Genomic DNA, 24,205 nt, shown 5'->3' with positions numbered 1-24,205 from the left:
TGGTAGAATCGATTTTTGAGCGTAATTCAGGACTAAAAGTGTTTGGAAATAGAATATACAAGTTGCTAATTAATATACTTGCTGAGCACTATTTATAGACGACAAGTGTAAATATCCAGGCGTTGCGTATAAAAGAATGTTATACTGAAAAAGTCGTACCTTTAGTTTAGTTTAGATTAGATTAGCGTTCTCCTTCAGTTTACAAAATCAAACTAGTTGTTACCATGGGATGACGTTGTTCAAGAGCCAATTTGCTTTCATTTCTTTTTTGTAAATTCATGCCTTAATTAACATTCGTGTGCATGAAGCTTTCTCATCTCCTCGAAATGCCCATGTCTAGAATTGACCGTAAGTAGCGATCACAATTTATTACGCTCCATAAGATATAAGAGCATCTTGCGAAGTATGCTATATGGATAAAAGTACCATAATTCATGATACAATCATTTAAATCATTTCTCGATGCATTCATGTCACTTAAAAATTTGTTTTTAATATTATGAAAATTTTGTAAAAAAATCCACTCCCTAGTTATTCTGTTTTTATCGGTGTTTGCGAAATAATTTTAAAATATTTGATTTAACAGTGATTTTGAGATCCGTGAGCAAAACCGAAACATATCAACGTGACCGCATAAATTCCTTTTCATTGGTAGTAAAATAATACGACAAACGCGAAACAGGATTATGATGCCATAAGCTCAATGGGGCGGTGCAGGAGTGTTGCGTTGGTAAATGTTAAATGAGTGTGTCACTGATATGAACGCATACCCCGTGAATCGATAAGAGTTTGAACTTTATAAAAGATTGCTTGTTCGAGACTTTACGATTAACCGCGAGTGAAACGATATTCAATGAAAAAGTTGCCTGTGCGCGTAGGATGGGTGGTCTTATTTGCATGAAATAATTTAACGAAATAAAATATTTCGTCGTAGCACGCGTGGGTTATGTCGCGGCAAAGAACATTCAAAGAAAATTAGTACCGAGTTCTGGTCGATAAATATTTCTTAGTAAGATAAGTGAATAAAAGTAGGACGAAGGCAGATGATGAATTTTCTACAATTTCAGGACTTATACCATAGTACATTTTCATACGTTTCATAGTAGCTATAGTCCGTACATTTTCAGCTCTAATCATTTATTTTGATATTGAAATTCGAATCAAATTTTCCAACATAAAATCATTCAAATAATTTACAAACATTCAAATCATGATACTCGAGTTTCCTGCATTACAACTTAAATAAGAAAGCTATAGATCTTTATACAAATTTATATTCTTATCAATATCAGTAAATACGATGAAATCTAGTAGATGGAAATAATTGCTGAAAATTATGACGAGTACTCTGCTTTGGATATTTTATATATTTTATTATGTTATATATATGTGTGTTCTTTGCATGTTTCAATTTGCTACGAATACGTGGAAATGCACATCCTATAAACAACATTAAAGCTATAAAACACAATGAATGCAAATATTACTCAACAACTCTATTATACAAAATATTCCACTTGGTATTTCCACAAACGACAAAGCATTTCCTTAAACTGAATCATACAGATATTAAACGTAAAATTCGTGCAAGTTTCTGCCATTGTCGAGGGGCAGCTGCATCTCAGCGCGAGAAAAGCAAAGAGGAAATCAAGCTAGCCACGCGTTGACGGTAATGTGGCATCATACGTTCTGACAAACGCTTTCGGAGCCGCGTCAGTCGGCCAGATGAAACAGTACAGTGGTTTTATGGTTAATGCAGGCCACGCGTGTCTTATATCATAATAATGCAACGCAACAAGTCTTCGAAGCGGTTGCCTTGCTTCTACCAGTTCTGTTATATCTTAACACACACGCTCACACACATCGGGCTCGCGGTCCGTGGCGAATTCTGAGATGAGATCATTTTCTTCGCGCGATGCACGCACGAGGGACGCAATCAGACTTTCCTCTTTAATGTGGCCCCGCCGCGCCACGCCGCTTCTTAGACGAGTTTCACGCTTTTCTGATACCGATCAGCGCGCCTTCGTTTCATGACAAGGGTGAAAGTTTATCGACGCGAACATTAGGAGATCGCGTGGGAATAGGTTAGAATAATCGCTTCCTATTAATTCTAGGTGGATATGGTTTGTTCGATGGTGTTGATGATGGAAAATGTGGATAATGGAAGTGAAATATAATAGAGAATTATTTGGGAGGTGTTTAGACAGTGGTTTTATTGTATTAGAATGTTAGATTGAATTATTTTGTGAGGTGTATGGGACGATGAGAAAACGAGAGATAGTTTAGATTAATTTGATATTGTTTCAAACACTTCTATAAGCCTTTCTTGCATGCATATTCTATGTATCTTAAATATCGTGTATATATATATATATAATATATATAGAACATGCATGCAAGAATTTCACTGAATTCTTATAATAATTTTTTTGAATAATAATAATTAATAAAGAAATCTGGGAATAATTTCTTAATAATATCCAAACTCAACGACAAATACACAAACTAATAAATTCTACGTTCCCTTCAAAACACTCTCTATAATTACAAAACCTATCTTTTATATCTCATATCCCTTTGAAATCTGTAAACGATTCCGAAACAAAACCTCGAAATATGAAGAGAAATATATGAACTATTAAATTCTGTTCTTCCTTTAAAACGTTCTTTATGATTATGAAACCCAACTTCTACGTATATGTATCTAATAACCCGTTTACCCATCAAAATCATCTTCCATGTCAACTTACAATAATGAACATGATCAACCCTATCTCTTCTCAATTTTCACTTCCATCCCAGAAACGATTTCTTTCCCAAGCAATTCTCTCAAGACAGAGTCCCAAAGACAGAAGAACCAAAAGCTAAAAAACGTTTTTAAAGGGCTCGTTTAACGTCTCCAAGATCCTCCGGAACACGGTCCTTTCTCCGACCAGTGCGTTATTTTTTTGTCGCTCGGTTGCGGCCAGACAAAGGCAACTCGACAACCGTAAAGGAAAAGAGAGATAGGAGAACTTTTACTCGCGTGGGCCCGGAGGCGATGCGGCAGTTCGGTTTTTGGCCACGCAGAGGTAACCGGAGTGTGCCCCCATGGAGGCTTCAAGGGCCACCTGCCCTAGCAGAGACCCCTTTTACGTCCACTTTATTAGCTATTATTATACGCGTGCTTTGGCTCCGGTTTCTCGCTCTTTTTCTCTCTGTCCAGCGTTCTGGTTCCGCCCGCGCCTGTTTAGAAATATTTCACCGAACGTTCCTTGCCTTGGCCCGACAACCAACGAGTTCGTTAATCCTACCGACGCGACGTAGCCTAAACAACGTGAACCCACGAAACTTCACGTGGAATCGTTCTGTGTCTCGCGATCGTGAGACTTTGTGTTTTGGCAATGAAACATGATTATTTATTTTCGTCAAAGTTGAATTAACCGTAAAGTATGATTCCACAGTTCCTGTCGATCGTTTTAATACATTTATGTTGTAATTGCAGATATTTCACCAGAAGGCGATGTAATGTTGCACGGAAGAAGCGCGTTAGATGTTTGAAACTTATGGAACAGTGTAATTTAAAAACTGCTTCTTCCCAAAGTGCGTTTGAGAACCTTATTCGGGGTTTCTATTTAATTGTGAAGTTACATAGCGGTCTTTGAAAAGAGAAATTCTTTCTTAAGCTTAAATTAATTTGGTTAAAGAAACTGAGTAAAAAAATTGGAGTATAGTAATACGATGCTTTTTCAAACGAATTTTATCTATAGATCACGAAATATTAAGTATATTAAATATCTTCACAATGCAAGACAGAAATACATATATTTGAACTTAACAGATCGACTGTTGCAATAATTCTTTTCGATTCCTTTCGTTTGAAATTATTTTATTCTTGGATAGAATGGCGATAAGGTTGTTCAAGTGTTATTGAATGTAACATTTCTTCCAAAAAAGTCTTTTTTCACTATTTTTTTACCATATGATTCACGCGGTCCGCATAGTTGTAGTTTCTCACTGTAGGTAATGCGATAAAGACGAAACAATTATCTCTAAAGACTAATTCGAAATTTAATAAACCATATTAATCACAATCAAGTATGGAATTAAAGAAGACGCTAAAAACAAGATGACTCATAAATTCCATGTAGAATTATCCAAACATCAAACAATTTCCAATCGTAAACGAGCTCCAAACGTAATTACAATTGTCCGAGAGAGGACAGAAAAATGATCTTTACGGGATTCCAAGACTTATTCCAGTTCTCTAATGCAGTTCAACAAGTTCAACCTCCTAATGCCACTAATCTTATCAACAGCTGCCGTTCCTATAAATTAACAGTCGGTCTAAATTACATAATTAGCTCAAGTGGTGGCGATACCAGTCGCGGTAGAAAACTCAAAAATGGCTGCTACATAAATTTGAAATCCCGGTTGAGTGAAAGTCTAAGCCAAGAATGTTCACGAAATAATAATGGCCGCATAGCATAACCTGGGGTCATTTATCTTTCCCTTCATCCGGTAGCGGTTGTTCGTTGCTCGCGAACCGGATTAATCGATATTCAAGACAATCTCATTCAGAGTTCGCCGGAGTATACGTAGACCGCGATAGAGTCTCCAACACATCGAAGGCAGCTTCGGATTTTCAATGATGAGGCTTCACGGGCAATTATCTCGAACATGATTGCTCCCGAGCCTTTTCAAATACGTTCTAACGTTACATCGTTTGGATCGACCACGATTTCCTACCTAGAGATTTTCAGTGTCTTATGAAACTAAATATCGCTCCATGAAAAGAAGGAAATGGATTAGACAGCTAGTGTTTTGGCAATAAAGCTGGATGAAGGGATATAGAGGTTTTAATTAATTGGTAGTTTCAGTAGTTTGTGGCGTAGGAAAGGAAATTGTTGTCTTTATTCCAGTAGAGATCACTGACGTGGATATAGCAAGGTTAATGGATAGTATATGAGCCTCTCAAAAGCTAAAATGATAAGTTTTTTATCAATTTCTCAATTTCATTGCAGAAGTATACGATATTATTAAATGCTGAAATAAATTTAAAAAATTAAGTTAGACAGACTATTACTTTTGTCTATATTTCAATTTATAGACATGATCGATATATGTATGATGCTTTTGAATATATGTATACTTTTGTCTTTTGCCTTCACCGAATAAACAAATATTGATAAAAGGAAACATATACTAGTGATTAAAAGTTTGGAATCAAAAAGTGTTAAATAAAAACTAAGAATCTAAAAAGAAGTTAGTTTACAATACTTTTTCAAATAAATTTGTCCATGTAAAAGCAATTAAATTTTCTGCAACAAGTTATGATTAACGGTTTAAAAATAAATTAATAAATAAGTATAAAAACCTAAACGCTTCAAACGAATAAATTCAAGATAGTAAAATCTGGATTATGTGCCAATTAAACATTCAGGATTCAGATATATTTTTAAATATATCCATGAATATATGAAAACTATATACATACTGCTATTCATATGTACGCATACACTACATAACAATATACAAAACTAGAAATATCTTCAAATAATCTACCACTTTCATTTCTCAGAGTATCAATGAAGAACCAACATCTTAATATATAAAATTTGCATTGAAAAAGAAATTTATTCGAGTTTCATATTTCCCTGAATTTTCTAAGCAGTGCTATTTTAAAAAGTAGGAACTTGGATTATACCGTGGAAAAAGAAGACTGAATGATGTAACCAGTGGCACCGGCGCCAAATGGTAATAAACAGCGATTGACTATCGGCGAACGCGAAGGTGTGCAATTTGTCGCGGCTATCTGCGTCCTCGAGCTCGGCCCCTGTACGCGGTATAATCAATATTGGCAGCAACCAGTCTCTGATAAGGTTGCTGGTTCACCTACCCAGTGGCCCCACTTCCTTCGTTGAAGAAAGTACAAGAGAATGGACTACATCCGATAACACACGGTGCCTCTTGAGGAGGCCAAGGTTCTTCATCGTGCCATAACCATAACCTAAAACGGTAATCTTCTTTTGATGGACATAATCGATTAGAAATATCAAAGAGACCGAGAGACTTTTCCTTTTACGTTTCGAAACCCGATTCTACATCGATGTTTTATGTATTTGTACATCTTATTCGATTTTTCGGTATCTAGAATTAATACCAAATCTTTTCGTTATAATCATGTACAGGAAATATAAACAAGATGTTGGAATATAATAACAATTACGTTCCAAACGAGAATTGAATCAAGACTAGAATTATTTAAACGTTTGAAAGAAACGTTTTCTTCGGGCGAATATATAACAATTCCGCGTCATGTGTTAACGTAAAAACGTGAAATTAATATCCTCAAAATCAGAGAAACAAACAGAAGAAATTCTCCTATGTCCTATATACCTAATAATCCAATTCCCACACATAAAAAAGAGCTAATATCTCCAGACTCGTAGAAACTGAAATGAAAGTAGAACGAAAGAATTTTCTTCAGCCGCCTACAACAATTCAGTCGCGTGTTATTAAAGACAAATATGACAAGAGCTTCAAAATGCTGAAATTTATCTATATGAATAGGAGTTGCAATTTCGCGTTATTTTTAATCCCGCGACATTTGTGTCGGATTAAGGATTTGGTTGTTAGATCTATATACACTTAATAAGGAAACAAATTGTATTTACTCAGATAATTATCTTGAACCATAGAGATCAAAATCGACTGCGCAAAAACACAACCTAAATATAAATTCAACCTATAACAGCTTTTTTTTTAGAAAACAAATTCTAATTGAAACATGTATTATGTCAACGTCATAATAATGATAAAAGAAATATACATATAGATTTACAAATATAAAATATATTTATATATGTACATGTATATGACTATATGTATATAAGAGAAATAGCTACAAGTAGCGTGTAACAAAATTTCTTCTTTTGCTTAAACCAAGGATCACCATAATGTCGAAGCGTCATGATGTCAGGTCATCGGTTACACGCTACACGCTCGATTCTGCGAATCCCAAAATCCACAATCATGACATTCGCCCTAACTCATAAAATTCGTCGTACAAAAATGTACATCCGCGATTCTTCGTCTTCTAACCTGTGGATATCGAAAGAAATGGACCTTGGCACGTGTCGTTGCGATACGTAGTCCCGCAATCCCTGCGGGATCTCGTATTTAACATTGTATAGGATTAAACAATGATGCGGGATTGCAAATTTTAATATTTAACAGGGGAAGACATTTTGATTTATTTACTTCTTTATTAAAATCAGCAAAAAAAGACACTTGGTTTATTCTATCGATTCAATATGATACTTGAAGAGTGCCACAATAATGTGACTGTGGATTTATGCAGATTTATATTTTTATAAAGATCATAAAGAAATAGAACGTCAGCAGTTCTACCTACTAAATGTTACAAGAGGCGTTAAGTTCTACATATTATGCACATTCTATCTATTTTTGCACTTTTAAATTTCCTAATGATAACTAGAGAATGTATCTGGAAAAATCTATCAGAAATAATAGTTTTTCGAAAAGCATTGTAAAAGTGTACGAAACGAATGAGACAGAAAACTCGTAATTCGCTAAGAAAGAAGAAGAAGCTTAATATGATCAGAACCTGCACCGCAAAGTGACTCGAGCTGGCAAACGCTACGAATCTGTAAATATATATCAGCCACTACATTCTCGCATGCCGGGCAACAATGCCGTGATAAACTCGCGGGAATGCTTTTAAAAATACCTAGCCATTGGACCGCGAATATTTTCACGTAGCGATGCTTCGTTTTCGCGTGTCTAAAAGCGAGTCCGCGTTTCCATAAAAGCAAAAGAAAAACAACGAGAAATAAGAGCGATTTATCGTTGGGACGCCATAACGTTGTACAAAGGAAGAAAGCGAATCGGCGAAATTTTTACCGTGAAGTATCCCATGGTACTTGACGCATACTTTGCATATCCCACTTTTCAAAGCAAACGCGCCACGACTGACTTCCCTGACTGAAAGCACGTGCGTGCCTGTCATGTCGTTCGCGCATACTCTTGCTGCTTCCAACTCGTCGAGAGAGAGAGAGAGAGAGAGAGAGAGAGAGAGAGAGAAGGACTGCGAATACCGAGAACGGATGAGGAAAGGGAGATTTGAAAAGAACCTGATAATCGGAAATTTATTGGTCGTTCTAGGTGTTCGCGAGATTCTGCATTGAATTAAGGGGTTGTCATGGTGGTTCTCGTGCTGTATAGCGTGTAAAAGGTTTGTGCCGATATTCGCGTCATGAGAATAAACGTTTTGCTTATTAATTTATATATTTTTTTATTGTTAGCCCTAATTTTGTTAGTAGGAATTTATTCTAAATTATGATACCAAGAAGTATGATATTTGCGTGATAGTTTGTGATAGAATTTGGTACACAGAATGTTCGAAAAAGATTACGAAGTCCAAGGAAATTTCTCTGTTGCCTGTTATTCTAGCTAAGAGTCTGTTAATGTATTTATTTCGGAATATATTCCGAGTACCTGTGTAAAATTTCGGGGATTTAAATATTTTCTCGTCGCGAGCTATGTTACGGCATATGAAATATCCAATTTTTGATAAGTTATATTTTATTGAATCTTAAAAAAGACACATACACGCATAAAAATTACAAAACTAGAATCTGCAGTCTAGTTATCTAAGCTTTTTGCATTGTTACACATCTTTTTATCCACAAAATTTATCTTATTTTTATTATGTTAACGAACTTAGCCGTGTTAAATCGATACATTGAAATAGGAAACACCCACTGTCTAAAACTAGACTTACTACACACTCGCCAATCTGGTTATAGAAAATATTGAAATTTCAACGTAGAACACCTACAAATCTATCGATTCACACTACCCACTTTGCGTGTATCCATTGGAATCAGAACTGTGGCCATAAGGAACTCAAGAATCCGCGCGTTACCTCGCGCGTGGCCATATAAAGTGGCGTATCGAGCCGTGGTGTAAGAGTTGAGATCTAGCCGTGATATATCAACGAGGGAGGCGATTTCGCGTGGCCCGCACAGACGCGTGACAGTAAATGAAATATCTTGCGACAGGTTGGAGGCGCCACGCCTCTGAAAGTCGCTGCTTTTCAGAAAAATTGTGGCCGAGCAAAGGCCACTCGGCGGCGTTCGATTAAAAAGGACAAGCGTGAAACATCGAGAACGCCGTCGTATAATTTCTAGGGCAGAATGGACAAAATGACAAGGAGATCGCTTCTCCGTGGATTAATCGGCGCTTTCTTCGCTCGCGCCTGTTGCGAGCGATTTCGACTACGTTCGGTGGCGATAAAATACAAAATAAGCGTAAAAACCAACCAAATCAACCATATGGTAAATATTATTATTATATATTACAACAAATTTGAACGAGGACTGAAATATTCGAAAAATTGAGTCATTTTGATGTTGGACAATCTTTTAAAGAGTTAAAATGGAACTTGGATCACTGTCTAGAACTGTTTTATATGACGTCTCTGATTATATGTGTTTCTAACAATCACTTTGTCGGAAGTAGGTAAATATCCGGTGAGTCGTGGAAAGGAGTGCATATATATGTATTACATAAAACAATTTCATATCTCATTAGCGCTGTTATGAGACGGCTATCGTGACTATATTAATAAAGTTTAAAACGAATCTGAAAATGTATGTAAAAGTTACAGGATATTTATTGGAAGCATATAGTTCGCAAGGACCATTAAAATATTTGAACAGTCAATTTTCACTTTGTTAATAATCCACGATATTTGAATAGACAACTTTTAGCGCTAATTGTACATTTAAAACTACTATTCATGCCGTACATTAACTTTTCACTATGTGTATTTTCGCAATTAGTGCCTCGTACTTTCTGTGTACATTTTCGGCTTGATTTCAAATTTTACCATTATAATTGTCATAGTTTTGAAATTTAGGAATGAAACATAGGAATGAAATTTTAACAAGTTATAAATATACGTAAATAAGATTCTATTTCTAGTCTTTAATAGTTAATAACTCGATGAGACATTAAAAAAATGAACAAAGCAAAAAAGAATTCCATTTTAATTTAATAATTAGAATTCATTAGAATCGGCACACCCGTGAGGCGAAGCATAGAATAAAAAATTTCAAAAAGGAGAGCGTACTAAATGGAATACAGAAACAACTTTAGCACGATGATCGTATTTAACAAATTCCGCGCAGAAATTTGTAAGCTACTTGGATTCTCAGAAATCTTGACGTGTTTATGTCGCGAAGTATTTCCAGGAAACCCGCCATCGTATACCTATTCGTATTTTCTCGTACTCACGTGCTCTTGTGAATTGTTTAATATATGAAATTATATCGTGTTTCATATTCCGTAGCATTACAGAATTACTAACAATTAGGATATTTTTGTTCAATGCAACCTAACAAACTTATACACTTTACATCAGAATTATCAAGTATTAATATATATGTACATATCTATTTGTAGTTAAAGTAGTATGATAATAGTAAATAATAAAGACAATACATACAGTTGTCACAAAAAATATTTGTATACCATTGTACTTACCATAGCGCTTATATACTAATTAACTAGGTCTAAGTACATTAAATTTTGTATTATCTAGTAATGCTATTATGCGATTATAAAAATTTCATATTATGAAAATGGAACGTAAACCTGATAAAAAAACGCTTTTTTAGAAAGTAAGGATATGTACAAATATTTTTTCTAGCTTGTGTATAATCGTGTGAAATATTAATATAATGTAAAGTAAATATTAATATAATTTCTAATGATTGTAAAAGTAAGGATTATGTAAGGATTAAGTAAGTCATAATCTTGAGAAATTTAATAATTCCAGCATTAAAATCATACCATAGTAAAGATTATTCCCAATTTAAAAAGTCCATTAAGGATTCTTTGTAATTTTATTTATGTATATAAATAGTTATCAAATATAGCTATTATAGTGTTTGGTTCATCCAATTAAATAAAATAATAATAATAAAAAGGCTTGCTCTGTAGAAAATTGTAGCACATGTTACAAAACTACGAAGTATAAAGAATTGTTACAATCACGAATGATATCAATACCGCGGAACAATCTGAAATGGAATATCGAGGATGTAAGTACCTACTTGCATCGTTCGCTCCACATTTGGCTCGTGCTGTACATTGAGGCGTCGCGCGTCGCGTCGATGCAGATTACAGAGGCACAGCGGAGAAGGCGAACCACTTCAACCGGAGAATACTTAATGCGGCGCACCTTCAGTGGTACCTACTCGACTTAATCTTAACTGACGTTAAATCGGCGCCATGTCTTCTTCGAATACGATCGCGTCCATCCCGATGAAACTCTCGATACGTGGTCTCCCGTCGAGAAACCGAACCATCAAAAAATAACGTGTAAACGTATCTTATAGTACAAATTTTACGATAGAAAAAGAAAAAAAAAACGACTGATTTGTGAGAGAAAAGACAGTAGAAGTCACGAGCATTAGCATGTTCGAAAATTTACACTCGCCAGTCCAATATGACGGTCACTGGACGCAACAAACGTGAAAAAGTGGCAAATACGAACGAAACGACGCTAAAATTTATTGCGTGTTATGATTCGTGGAGCAACCATACGGACGTCTCACGGACGAATGCTCCGCGTTCCTGAATAATTAACGCCGCGAAATATGTAAACAATCGCAGGTACTTCATATATATACACATACATACTAATTCACTTTATTTTATAATAGATTTCTACGTCTCGCAAGCGATTACTAAATCAAACTTGTCGAAAACTTTTTCAAACGAGAGTTTGGAGTTCAACATTCAGAAAAATCACCCTCTATCGTAATACCCTTCTTTTAAGTCCGGCATACGTAAAAGAAACAATGTTCATATAGCGTATTTAAATTATTTTGTAAAACTATTCTTATATACCGATAAAATAATGATTATTTTCAAGATTGTTTGTTCTGAATTGTTCTTCGGTTTGTTATGATAGAAAGAGACTAAAAATCTTGATTTCTCTATTATATTGTCTTGATCCCATTTTACGCATTATAACGGTTATTTTTGGAGAATAGATATTTCTAGAGAATAATGGATCCGAAGTTTTGAGATGGTACGATGTTGAAATCCATAAACTATAGAAAATATCGAGTCTTGTGTCGTAAGATAATTCACTTTAATGAGCACTAAATGATTGACGACTTAAAACGTGCTCGATGCACTTGCTTTCGCATGCATCGATGATAGATCCTCGTAAACCTTCGTCTTTTCTTACAATCGGATGATCTTCTCTAAGAAATTCAACATTGAAGAATCTATCTTTAGAAACATTATCTCTTCACTGAAAACAAGAAAGGTATAATAAACCATAAATATCTTTTCAAACCTATCAAAGAACAAAAAATTCGACATGGGACTTGAATACAGCTAAAATAAAATGCTAAAATTCTAAAAGCTTCTCAATTAAATTAAGAATAAAGTAATAATACATTCGTGACAGCGATTTTTAGTTATCTGATTTAAAATATGAAAGTATCTCATCGAATATTCATTTATTATTCGAACAGACGTGACTCTTCGATATTTGAAAAGAATCGCGTGTTAATTATCGATCGAGCTAAAAGTGCTGCACTGTTTTCTCTGACAAACGATATTTATAAAAACGATATAAAAGCAATGAATTCATCGAAATTCGGTATAATTTTTGCAAGTGGAATGCTTATCGAGCGTGCACGCGTCACAATGGCGACCCGCTCTCGTTTCTGTTCGGCCGTTTTAAAGGAAAGAGGAAACTGCAATCTTGGACCACGACAGGGTGCCGAGATAGAGGCAATCTGCAAACACGAATTGGCCATTTGGCGGGCGTGGCGTTGCGCATGAGCGTCGCATAATTTGCTTTGGATTCGTGACTGCACTTTTTTTCTCGTTTCTCTACCAACCCATCGTCGGCACGACTCCGTGCAACACATGCCGTCATCGTTTTCTTACAAATGCAAACTTACCATAGCGATCGGTACGTTTCAGCCAGACAAGAATGAGAAAAGAAATAAATATTCTTAAGGGAGGTGACTTTCTTAGCTTGGTAAGATCCGCTGGTATAATTTGATATATTGGTTTTGGCAAATTATTGGCGGCAAATTGATTTTTAAAGAAGCATAGCTATGATAAGACGCTATATTGAGAAAAACAACGATCTCGTTAAATACGTACAACTCTTAGAAACTTAAAATAAAGCTTGAAAAAATAGTTCTTCTTGGAACATCTTGAAAACATTGAGAAACAATCAAAAAATGAGTTTATAAAAAATAATCTAGTAAAATCTGAAACAACTAAGATCTAAAAAAAATCTAAGGAACCCAACAATCTAAAAAATCTAAAATTCTAAATAATTTAAGAAACTTAAAAAATGTGAAACAATTTTGAAAAATCCGACGATCTTTAGAAATCCTGAAACATTTAAAAGATCTAAAACGTGTAGAAACTTCAAGAAGCAGAGGAATCCATAGAAAGACTAATAACAAGTATTAATTTATTTTCTAAAAGATCTATTAATCGCACTCTTAACGATGATATTAGTATTAAAAGAGAAGGTATAGCACTATAAATGTTTTAGTTGTAACAAAATGAAAGGACTCCGACTGCGCCTTCGTTCAAAAATTCTAAGGCTGCACACGTGTCTGCGTTGCAGCACGCATATAAGGGAACGCGAAAACAGGGCCGCGGGGCCTCTTAAAACTGCCTTAACTTTTGAGACTGGCAATTATACTGGTATTTACTGCCACAGCCTCTCCCGAAACGCCATTGTGCTCGCGCCAACATTTGCATCCCTTGTAAGCGCGACTGTCGATTGTTTTAATGACCGCTCCCGCAGGCCTTAGCCCATAAACTTCATTGTTTAGGCACGCCTTTTTAGGCACACAACCGCTACGTTAGAATCGCATAACGAGGAAGGATGTATGGGCCTATGTTAGAATTCAACAACATTCCATTTTACGTGACAGCGGAATCTTTTCTTTAAACACCGATGGTAGTCCGAAAGAAATTCAGAGGAATACTTACATAAAATTAAATAAGAATAAGATATTTTTCAATTAAAATTTAGAAGCTTATGATATTCACAGGTATTTTTACAAGATTGCAAATATGTTCGCAGAATGATATAATTGGAGATTGTATAATTGTGATCATATACAGTTTTGCCTCGAAATAAGAAACACGTTCTTCATAATCCTGTAAGTTATTTGAATTATTTTTCTTTATCTTCTGTCAGGAGCGTTGTCAGTCTCTAAAAATGAAAAACAAAATTCCTACATACTATTGCAAGAAATATTCAACTTCGATCGAACACGAAACACGAAAGTTTACAGAATAACATCTAATTCGAAGGAATAATCAAATCCTACTTAATTACTTATGCAACGGATAAGTCCTCCCTCGAGATTCTCCAAATCCACCTCACATCTACGTCAAAATACCGATACCTTCGGGCTCCGAGAAAAATGATCGAGCTCTTCGTCATTTGTCAAAAAGAAGGTACACGCTGGCCCCACAAATTCATTTTTTCAATTCACGAAACAAAATTCATGATCAATCCTGTGGTCGGTTCAATTTTTCTCTGGGACAAGCTAAGAACGAACATCCTGCAGCTTTACGAAAACGAGGCTCGTGGTCCTAGAAATGGAAATTCGAGGGTGTGTCTCTCGGGTCGTCGCGTTTGGGATATAAATTCTTGCACAGGACTCCTGAAGGCGCGTGGAGAGCTCACAGTGTTCCCCTTTCGACCACCCCGCTGCGAGAAGTCACGGGACTTCGCGTGACGAATTTCAATTCGTTACCGTCGCCGCGATCATCGACGTTCCTCGCGACGCTGGCATTAATTTCAAGCTGCGGTACATATCGCATTAATCATGAGCGCGCGGCCAAATATTATTACAAATCGTGGGGAGAAATCGACCAACGGGTCGAAGGAAACGGGTATCGCGCGAAACGAAGATCGAGTCCCGTTCGATAATTACGGACCGGGTGGGCTATCGCTCGTAAAATATCGTCCAATTATAATATTCATTTGCATCCGGGCCTTAATTAAATTACAGCGAGCCAAGGTTGCTTTTATAAGGTGTATAGTTAGGATAGAGGCGCCAATCGTTGCCCCAGGATCAACGGTCAAATTAAATAGAGCAATTAAATAGCCAGGCCCGGCCAGAGGCTGCTAATTATCCGAGACTTTTAAAACAGAGGATCTCGGGGTATAATCAAAGCGATTTAGGAAGGGACCAACGCGACGGGGTGCCAGCCGCCCCCCCGTTGAGATAGCTCTGGCCACTCGTGCAACTCGAAAACCCGTGCTGAGCACCATAAACCCCCTTTTCTTTTTGAAGAACGTGTGCAACCACCACTAACTGCGATTCACCTGCCTGTTCGAAAACCGGATGTATAGGGTCGATAGAGACGAACCGTCGATTCTTCGTGAAACCGGCGAGAAAAATGCCACCGAAACTGACGAATCTAACGAGTATAATCTCCGCGCGTCCTGTCGCGTCGGTTTGATCGATCGCCTGGTGCCTTGACCAACATCCTTATCTGCCCCTGGGGAGAGAGAAAAGGGAGCTCGTTCTTTTGGACGGTCGTTAAGCTAAGCTTTGAACCGTAAATGTTGATAGGGAAGCGGTTGTGCATCAAGTTTTTCGGACGATGCTGTTTGGCATTTTGGTGATACCAACAGTTGATGGAATTTTTTGGATCCATCAACTTTTTGAGTGGATCAACTTTAATAGTGGACTTATTACAGTGGTTAAAATAACAAGACTTTTTAGATGCGAACATTATGGTTGTAAATGGAAATTTCAAGGATTTCTTTGGTCACTTGCATCTAAATCCATGCATGAAGGTTGAACACATTCAACCATGTACTTACAACGCTATAATAAATAATTGTGTATTGTCTTACGTTTTGAAATTCTTGCTGAGTTGTTTCTTTTTATAGCTTGGTTTTATTCATACACATCCACTATTCGAATATAAAAGTGTATTTATAATATAAAATGTTAGAGAACATGGAAGAATAGAATATACGACGTACATAGCGTGACGATCAAGTATCAACTAGTTGATCTCGATCGAACAGTGGATAGTCTTATGTGCATCTCCGAAAGCATATCTTTCCGAAAAAATTAAAAAGGAGACTTAACCATGTGAACTCAAAATACAGTGGCCGCAAAAATTATTTGCACGCCATTGTATTTATTATTTCATTTAATACCAACTAGACCCAGGTAAATCTATTAAATTTCGTATCATTAATAGTACTTTCGTAGTGAAATATAGAAGACGATGAAAGAATACATCATTGAAAAATAATGGCACATGCACATACTTTTTGTAGCCACTGTATTTCTTTCGAACAGTTCTATCACACTTTTCGTACCCTCTTAGTTATTTTTTCAAACTCTTAACCAATACGTGGATATTTTCACGAGAAAAACGTCACATCGGTTTTTATCGATACCGAACTAACGGAATGACTATCCCAATCATATCCTAATAGGACAAAAATACTAAAATATAAATCAATCGTTTCTCTCGCTCTTTTCGAAATCTTGAACGAACATTTGGAAAAAATGGAAAAGGAAGGAACAAATTCCAAAAGAAAAAGAATCTTTCTCCTGCATCCCTTGGACAGGTTCGATAAAGCGGAACTTAAAAATCCGTTCTCGAGGAGTCGCTCGCGATCCGACAAAAAAAGTAAGATTATATTTCTCCATGGCGCTCATTAACACGAAGCTCTCTGATGAGGTGTTCTGTCCGAACATGGTGATGCATTGTCTCGAGAATTAGTTGGTAGGCGCACGCTCACGAAATCGAACGCGGTCACCCCTGCGGATCTCTCTTCTCTTTCATTTTCTATACAGAGGAGACGCCCGCAGTCGATCACTTTAATCGATTTCGCCTGGCGCAAGAACCGAACGGGTCGTTAGATCGGCTTGATGAATGGCTGAATTATCGGCACGGAACCGCCAATGAATATCGTTAATGAGGGTGGCACGTCCTGGGGGAGGTCGCATAAATTTATCCCTCCCCCTCCATCATCCCCTTCTCGCCCAAACTTCTCGACGAAATTTAATTATTCGCCTGTTCTCTCTAGGCTGTTTTTTCTTTCCTTCGATGCGAAAGGAATGATCGATGCGTCCAGCTTCGGTTCCGATGGCCTGCAGGCTTCTTTATTCGCACTGGCGCGTCGCTTTCTCTGTGTGCTAAGCTCCTTCAGAGAGCTCTCGTTTTTATCTCGGACGGGATTTAATTCACTTTTGATTGAATTGTTATGTGTGACGAGAATTAAATCGTTGAAGAGACGGAGAAGAGGTGATGTATCTATATGAGAGGTTAAAGAGACAATTTCCTAGAAATAATTCTGTTCTAAATTCATTTAAAAGTTTGTGCGACGATAAAAATCTGGACATAGTAATTTTTCAAATTGTAGTCGTTTGAAAAAGGAGCTCGAAGTATCAATTTAATTTATGATCAATTATTAAGATAACAGGTGAAAACCCATTGCTATGATTAATAATAAACGAGATCGAAGCACAATTATCAGGTGAGTAGCATTAGCGGTTGCTCTATCTATAATTAGATTGGAGGTCACGAGGATAGAAAAAAAGAGAAAAACAAAAAAAAGATAAACAAAAATAAAGTAGTTATGTAAGAGAAAAGAAAGTCTGATGTTAACATATTTGATTCTCGACTTTGATATTTAATATCTTGCGTATGTTTTAGTAAAATAAATGACAGTCGCTTCTACTAATTTGGAGTTGAACGATGTCAAATCTTCGCACCCTTAAATCTCTCAAAAGTGCATAAACATCCGCAGTCTACTTACGATTAGCAATCCATGCACTTGATACCATACCACCCACAGTACCTACAGACCACAGGACGAAAATCTGGCGAAATATCACACTTCCAAGAACCTTGTCCCAATTAACGGCCACGTATCCCGATCTCCGTTGGTCGAGAAATCTCACGAGTCAAGACGTTTTCTAATTAAGCCTCATTGTTCCACGATCCGCGCGAAACAAAGAACGTTCGTAAGTCGAGGTGGGCCGCGTAATCAAGCGTGAAAATAAGACAATAGAGAGAAAAAGCAGCCGTGTGTCGGTCGCTTTCGTCTGTGAAACTAACGCTTCTTTTTTTCCCTTTCTCCTTTTACGATTCGTCGGGGTGGCGGAACAGAAGTTACAAGACTCGGGTAATCGGCGCTGAAACGCTATTTAACGAGGCCGATCTTAACCAAAGCCGATCGTGCGTAACCGGAACGCCGAGACAATGGAAACTACGAGAATCTAAGACAATGGAGGTGCCCGAAAACGGGCGGTCCATGATGAATGGATGACCAGGTTCCTCGTTTCTAGAAACGCTTTTGAAGAATTGTGTAAAGAGGGAGGCGTTGCCGCGCGATTAGAGCCGAAATTGACCCTCCATCATTGCATCTGTCACGCGTGTAAGATAGATAAAGTGATCGATATTATGTGAATTTGTGGGAATGATTGAAAAGGATGTGGTGCGGCGTTAATAGTAGTTAAAAATGACGAGAGTCTTAAATGTGGGAAGAAAAATTTGGTTTTGAGACGATTACGAGTGTGTCAAGCATCAAGTCTCCACTCTTCGAGTCTCTTAAAGTTCCCAGCCTTTACGCATTACGCATTAAGATACTACAAGAATTTTTCATTTATTCAAAATAAAAAATTCATCACAATTACAGAATATTATCAATTTATTAAAATAACTGAATAACAGAAAATGAAAAATAAAGAGGATATAGTTACGAAAAGAGAAAAGGCAGGTTTCCCAGATCGGGATAAAAAATTCATCACCGTTATAGGAACATTATCGAACTTATTAAAATTCCCAATAATCGAAAATGGAGTGAGAATAATAAGGAAGATATTGATACGAAACAATGAGAAGGGAGATTTCCTAATCCAGGATAAAAAATCTATCACCATTATGGAACATTATCAACCTCATTAAAATATCGAATAATCAAAAATGAAGCCTAAGGATCTACGAAAGAAAAGAAAGGAGGTTTCCTAGTTCAGACGCAGCGGGATATTCGATCGCTCGGTTGGATAAAAAAAGTGGTCCACGTCTCTCTTCCTCTCTCTCTCTCTCTCCTTTTTTCCTCTGCAGGTTAAGACCAAAGGGTCCGAAAATAGCCCATTTAATCCATGGGGCTCCTCCTACTCGGCGCTATTAGCCTTTTGCATTTTTCCCCTATGAATTCATCTCCAAAAATTAACAACCCAATTAAAGCAGCTATTAACGTCTCGGTATCTCATTAAACCGGGATCGTTTGCAACTTTTAATGGAAGGGGGTACCCGGTTTTTGTGGAAACTCACAAACGAAACGAAGCAATTCGAAACGAATTCTCATTAGAGGTAGTCCAGGCTCTATGATACGTTCTTATCGCTGTTATAGAATCGAGAACATAGCCCTAAGTCTCGAACACTGTAATTGATGCGAGTATGAACTCGATATCGTGAGTCACGTGTGCATACACGTGGTTATCACGTTTTAGTGGTCATTAATATAACTTCATGCAACACCCACGCTAATCGTCATCAAGTGCCTTCCGAGAAGAAAGAAAAAGACACGACTGGATTGGGGTTAGCTCTATTCATTGGATGCAACATAGTCACACTATCGCTTATTTTCATAAAATTCTTTTAATTATGAGAAATCTAATAGACACCTTAACGATTTGAAGAAATTCAAACAAAATCTACTTGATATTCATTGCTAAAGGGAGTAAAAAGTTCCTAAAAAAAGAATTTAATATAATATTAAATTGAATATTTTAAGGATTTGAAGAAATTCAAGGGAAATTTACTTGAAGGTATTCATTGCCGAAAAAATACAAACTTTCTCGAAAAACAATTTAATAGAGCTTAAAATTTGTCTTGAATTTCTACGAATTTTCCCAATAATTTGATACTTTATACATATGTACGTACATATTGCACTACGTAGCTCTATCGTTGAAAAAACCTTGAAAAAGAAAGAACACTGAAGAATCGTGTCTGTAGCGAGCGTTTGTGGTCACTGATTTCACCCTGAAATTCTTAAGGTCACGACAACGAGTTAAAAAGAAGGCACCGCGGTCGTTCCACAAAATTTAACGCTAAATATTTCGTAATTAATAACGCCGGCTCCACCGGTGGGAACCGGAGATTGCGGTTTGGTACTCTTGCTCTACCCATCATTCGCAAACAGTTCTATATCAGAGATTTTCTGGAGTCGAGCTCGTTCGATCGTAAAACCGCGAACGACCCCTTTCTTTCTCCGCTATTTCATTTCTTACTCCTCCGTTACCCGCCATCGTCCTCCGCCTTCGCCGACAACCGAAGAAACTTCATGCTTCCTCAAATGTGAAATCGACGATTTGAGACGTTTACGAGTCGTTCGATCGTGAACGCGTGAACCAGTGGAACGAATCTCGATGTTGCTTCAAATGGGACGTTTTTGCCAAGATTGTACAATGTTCCGCGATTCGTGAACAGACATTTGGGTATCTGTGGGTTCTGCGGTGATACTGAAAAAGAAACAAACATGTTGAAAAGTAATGCTTATACAGAAATTAGTAATTTATATTACTAAATTTAATTTTTCACTGGTCTTGTATAAAATATGGCTGTTCTGTAAAAAAGCAAAGGTATGATTGGCTATCCATTCATTCCCGCCTTTGATCCTTAATTATTACGTGTTATACAAATTTTATTCCCCACGTGAGATTCATTTAGCTCTTAATAATCAAAAACTACGTAAAAATCGGGTTTTCTCATAATACGTTGCTGTATTGTTATAAGTATTGTTAAGTTATTATGCATAATGTATGTATTATATATTGTTAAGTTATTATGTATTAAGGTAAGTGTAATGTCTATTATCTAATACATATTGTGTATTATGTATATGGTCATTGTGGTACTAACACTAATAACGGCAAGGTAGATATGATCTTAAACAAATACATAAATAAATAAAAGATGTCTTATTATTATTCCACGGGGGATGACAACACCAATATTTTCGAAATATTCGAGAGACTAGCAAAAATACCTACATACATATTTAACTTCAAACCAAAATAATACAGTATTAGTTAGCAGATTATAGAATTTTTAAATGACGTACTCCTATACAAATTTCTAATTTTATTGAATTTTAAAGTTACTCTTCTCTGGTTTTCATTTTTACTCAATCAATTACAATATTCCAACTTTTACAAAAAAACCAATAAGAATATTCCAATCTTTTCTTATAAAACAAATAACACAAATTACCTTCGACAAATCTCCTCGAAATATCATTGATATAACACGACATCATATTTCACGCGATAAATTATCAGCGAATAAGTCCGCCGCCGCGATTGCACAACGATTTACCTGTAATCGCAGCGCACCTTCGCTTTGAAGCAACGATAAATCAAACCTACTAATCAGTGTCGCGGATATCTGCAACGAATTCCCATTAAATAGCGTTTATGGGCGTCGTCCATTGGACAATTAGCGGTAGTCATTAAGAGATACCTTAACTACAGAATCGCGTTGCCTGGCTGTCGTTTTTTCCATGCGAAAGGCGTGAAACGCGTTGCTAATGGGTAGCTAGAAGTCAGGACGAATAATCAGTCATCCGTGAGATGCATCGTGGTTGTGATAGATATACGCGTGGCATAGTCCACGCGAGAATTATGTGAGCAATATTATATTTATCGACTAAATATCATTATTAAAGCAGGGTATTTCCATGCGCGGAAGCGCCATTTTTAAGATGAACATTCGGGGCAAAAGGTTATTTGAAATATGAAAATTGGAAATTGGAAATGAAATTGAAAAAAGGAGAAAAGAATTCTTTATTAATCTCTAACACTAAAATTGCTAACCCATTCGAGATGACTGGTACCAGATGTTTTACCTTGGCAATTTAAACACGACTACAAACATCTATTTATTCATGCACGTATACATTAATGTTTACTTTTATCGCGACAGGGATATGATTACATATATTTATTTATTTTCGTCATATTGTTGTCATACTTAGGGACACGTATCAAACAGGCGAAATGAATAGTATTGTATAGTATCCATAGCTCATAGTCATTTAAACGTTGTACATTTTGTTTTGAATGCTTTACTTCACTTCTACTCCAGAAATGAAATTTGTTGCTATTGTTAAGTCACAAGTATGATCGTTTAGTGGAATAATAAACACAGCTTCCATTGCATTATTGTGCCTTAAATCTAAATTATTCAAGCAAATGTTCGACTTTGGAAGTCGTTCGAATAATTATTACCTGCGGTAATGTGCCTGCCTAACATTTATTGCTTTATATATTCAAATCTACTCATGATTCATACCATCGGTAAAGTATCGGTGTAAATCAATAAATGTAAAATCTGGCCAGAAATAAACTACTTTTTCTTTCATAATCTACGTGTACTATTATTTTAATATCTTAGCGTATGCGGCCTCCGAACAGAAATACATCCTTAAATAAATTATTTATCGCAACGACGCGCTTTCGAGCTCACCGTGTGGTTTGTCATTAACTAGAATTTTGACACGTTTCGTCTATTTTGACATGTATATGCGAAACTCAACAAGCCAATTACACTTGAGACCTGCTGATTCCGATGTTCATACTAATCGGCATCGCAGATGTTTGCTAGGAACTGAAACCATTCACGGTACCCTGATTTCGAGGAACCACGCTGCTAGTTATCGTTCCGTCACTTCGATTCTCGTCGTCGACTGATGACTGTTCAAGCAGGATTATCGACCGATCGTGCGAATTCTAGACATTTCAAAATAACTACTTTAGCGGTTATCAGAATAATTGTGAAATACAGTTACTCGCAATAATATTCGAACAGGATATTATCTCTGTAGTTGTTGCTAGGGAAGATAATTTAAATAAGAAGGGATGATTTAAATATGGTGTTGCTACTCTGCGAAAATATGAACCATTTATTATGAATAAACAATCTCTTCTTGATAATAACATTTAATTATACAATAGATTTTTATCAAAGAATTGTCATAAAACTTTCATTTCCACGTCGCATTAATATTTGGACAGTTGTTTATGCTCTACGATATAGTAATTTTTAAAAACAATTCCATCAGCGAAGTAAATTTATTTTGCATACTTAACGTCGGAAGAAATTAACACCGATATATGATATAAAAGTGATGTAATAAAAGTTAACGTAAATAAAAATTACGCAATTATTATTACTAATTGCAGCAGATGTTATTAGAACACACAGAGAAGAGGACCGAATCGAATTTAAGAAACAAAGAGAGCAACCTATTTTTTGTTAAAGATATGTTGCATAATGAAATATATAGATATTAAATATAGTTGTTATTAGGAAGAAATCGTTTACGTATTTTCGAGGTACACTAAAGTATAAACAACACGCCTCTTATACGAACCAACAAATACGGTAGGTATTAATGTAACTTGCAATTTATCGTATCACAACTTCTACCAGTCGATTTAAATTGTATGCGCACAATTCAAGGCTTCGGAGTTACTAAAAAAACAAAGTACATGCAACTTGCAAAACTGTCGCGAAAGGAAAAAGAGGTTCCGATACAATTACTCCGATGATCAACCAAAGGATCAATTAATTTTTTCCCGTTTATCCTAACGGGACCGTAATCGCATCGATCCATCATATTTCAATTGACCCACGAATTAATATGTCACTTACGAGGCAGAAGGCGAATCGAGCCCCGTTTCTGGCTCGCTGTTAACCCGTTAAGTCGTTAAATAATCAGTCGACAACACGCAAGGAACCAGATCACAATCGACGTTACACAAGTCAACGTACGAGTTGATAGTTGCATTCTCTTCCAGTTGTACGCACCTGCAGACACAATACTATTTATTCTATACAGAGGCTCACGAAAATACAGTAGATAGAGTACACTAAGTACAGTATCTTCCATATATTAGGTTGTCCGGAAAGTGTCTTTCTTTTATAGACATCTCTTTTACAACAACGCATCTTTATACAAACATGAAACCTAATCAGTCGAACGTTGTAATCTTTATCTTGGTAGAACAAAATGGATCATACGTAATTCGATAAAATAATATAAAACGGAAAATGTTATGCATCCATTATTTCCTTATAAAACAAA

At 36.3% G+C, this 24,205-nt stretch overlaps 1 long non-coding RNA gene across 1 annotated transcript in view; it reads left to right on the top strand.

The window, feature by feature from the left end:
- The window catches only part of LOC117237926, a 56,735-nt gene extending 32,743 nt beyond the window's left edge, over nt 1–23,992 (top strand). Inside the window, exon 3 of the long non-coding RNA XR_004494082.1 lies at nt 23,776–23,992. This is a non-coding gene — a long non-coding RNA (uncharacterized LOC117237926). The remainder of the gene's footprint in view (nt 1–23,775) is intronic.
- The last annotated feature ends 213 nt before the right edge of the window (nt 23,993–24,205 follow it).

This window comes from Bombus vosnesenskii, unplaced genomic scaffold (genome assembly GCF_011952255.1).
Source record: "Bombus vosnesenskii isolate JDL3184/JDL3185 unplaced genomic scaffold, Bvos_JDL3184-5_v1.1 scf7180000013410, whole genome shotgun sequence".
In the NCBI taxonomy this organism is placed as follows: Eukaryota; Metazoa; Arthropoda; class Insecta; order Hymenoptera; family Apidae; genus Bombus; species Bombus vosnesenskii.
Note: the sequence above shows the minus strand (reverse complement) of the source record. Positions and strands in the feature narration are given on the sequence as shown.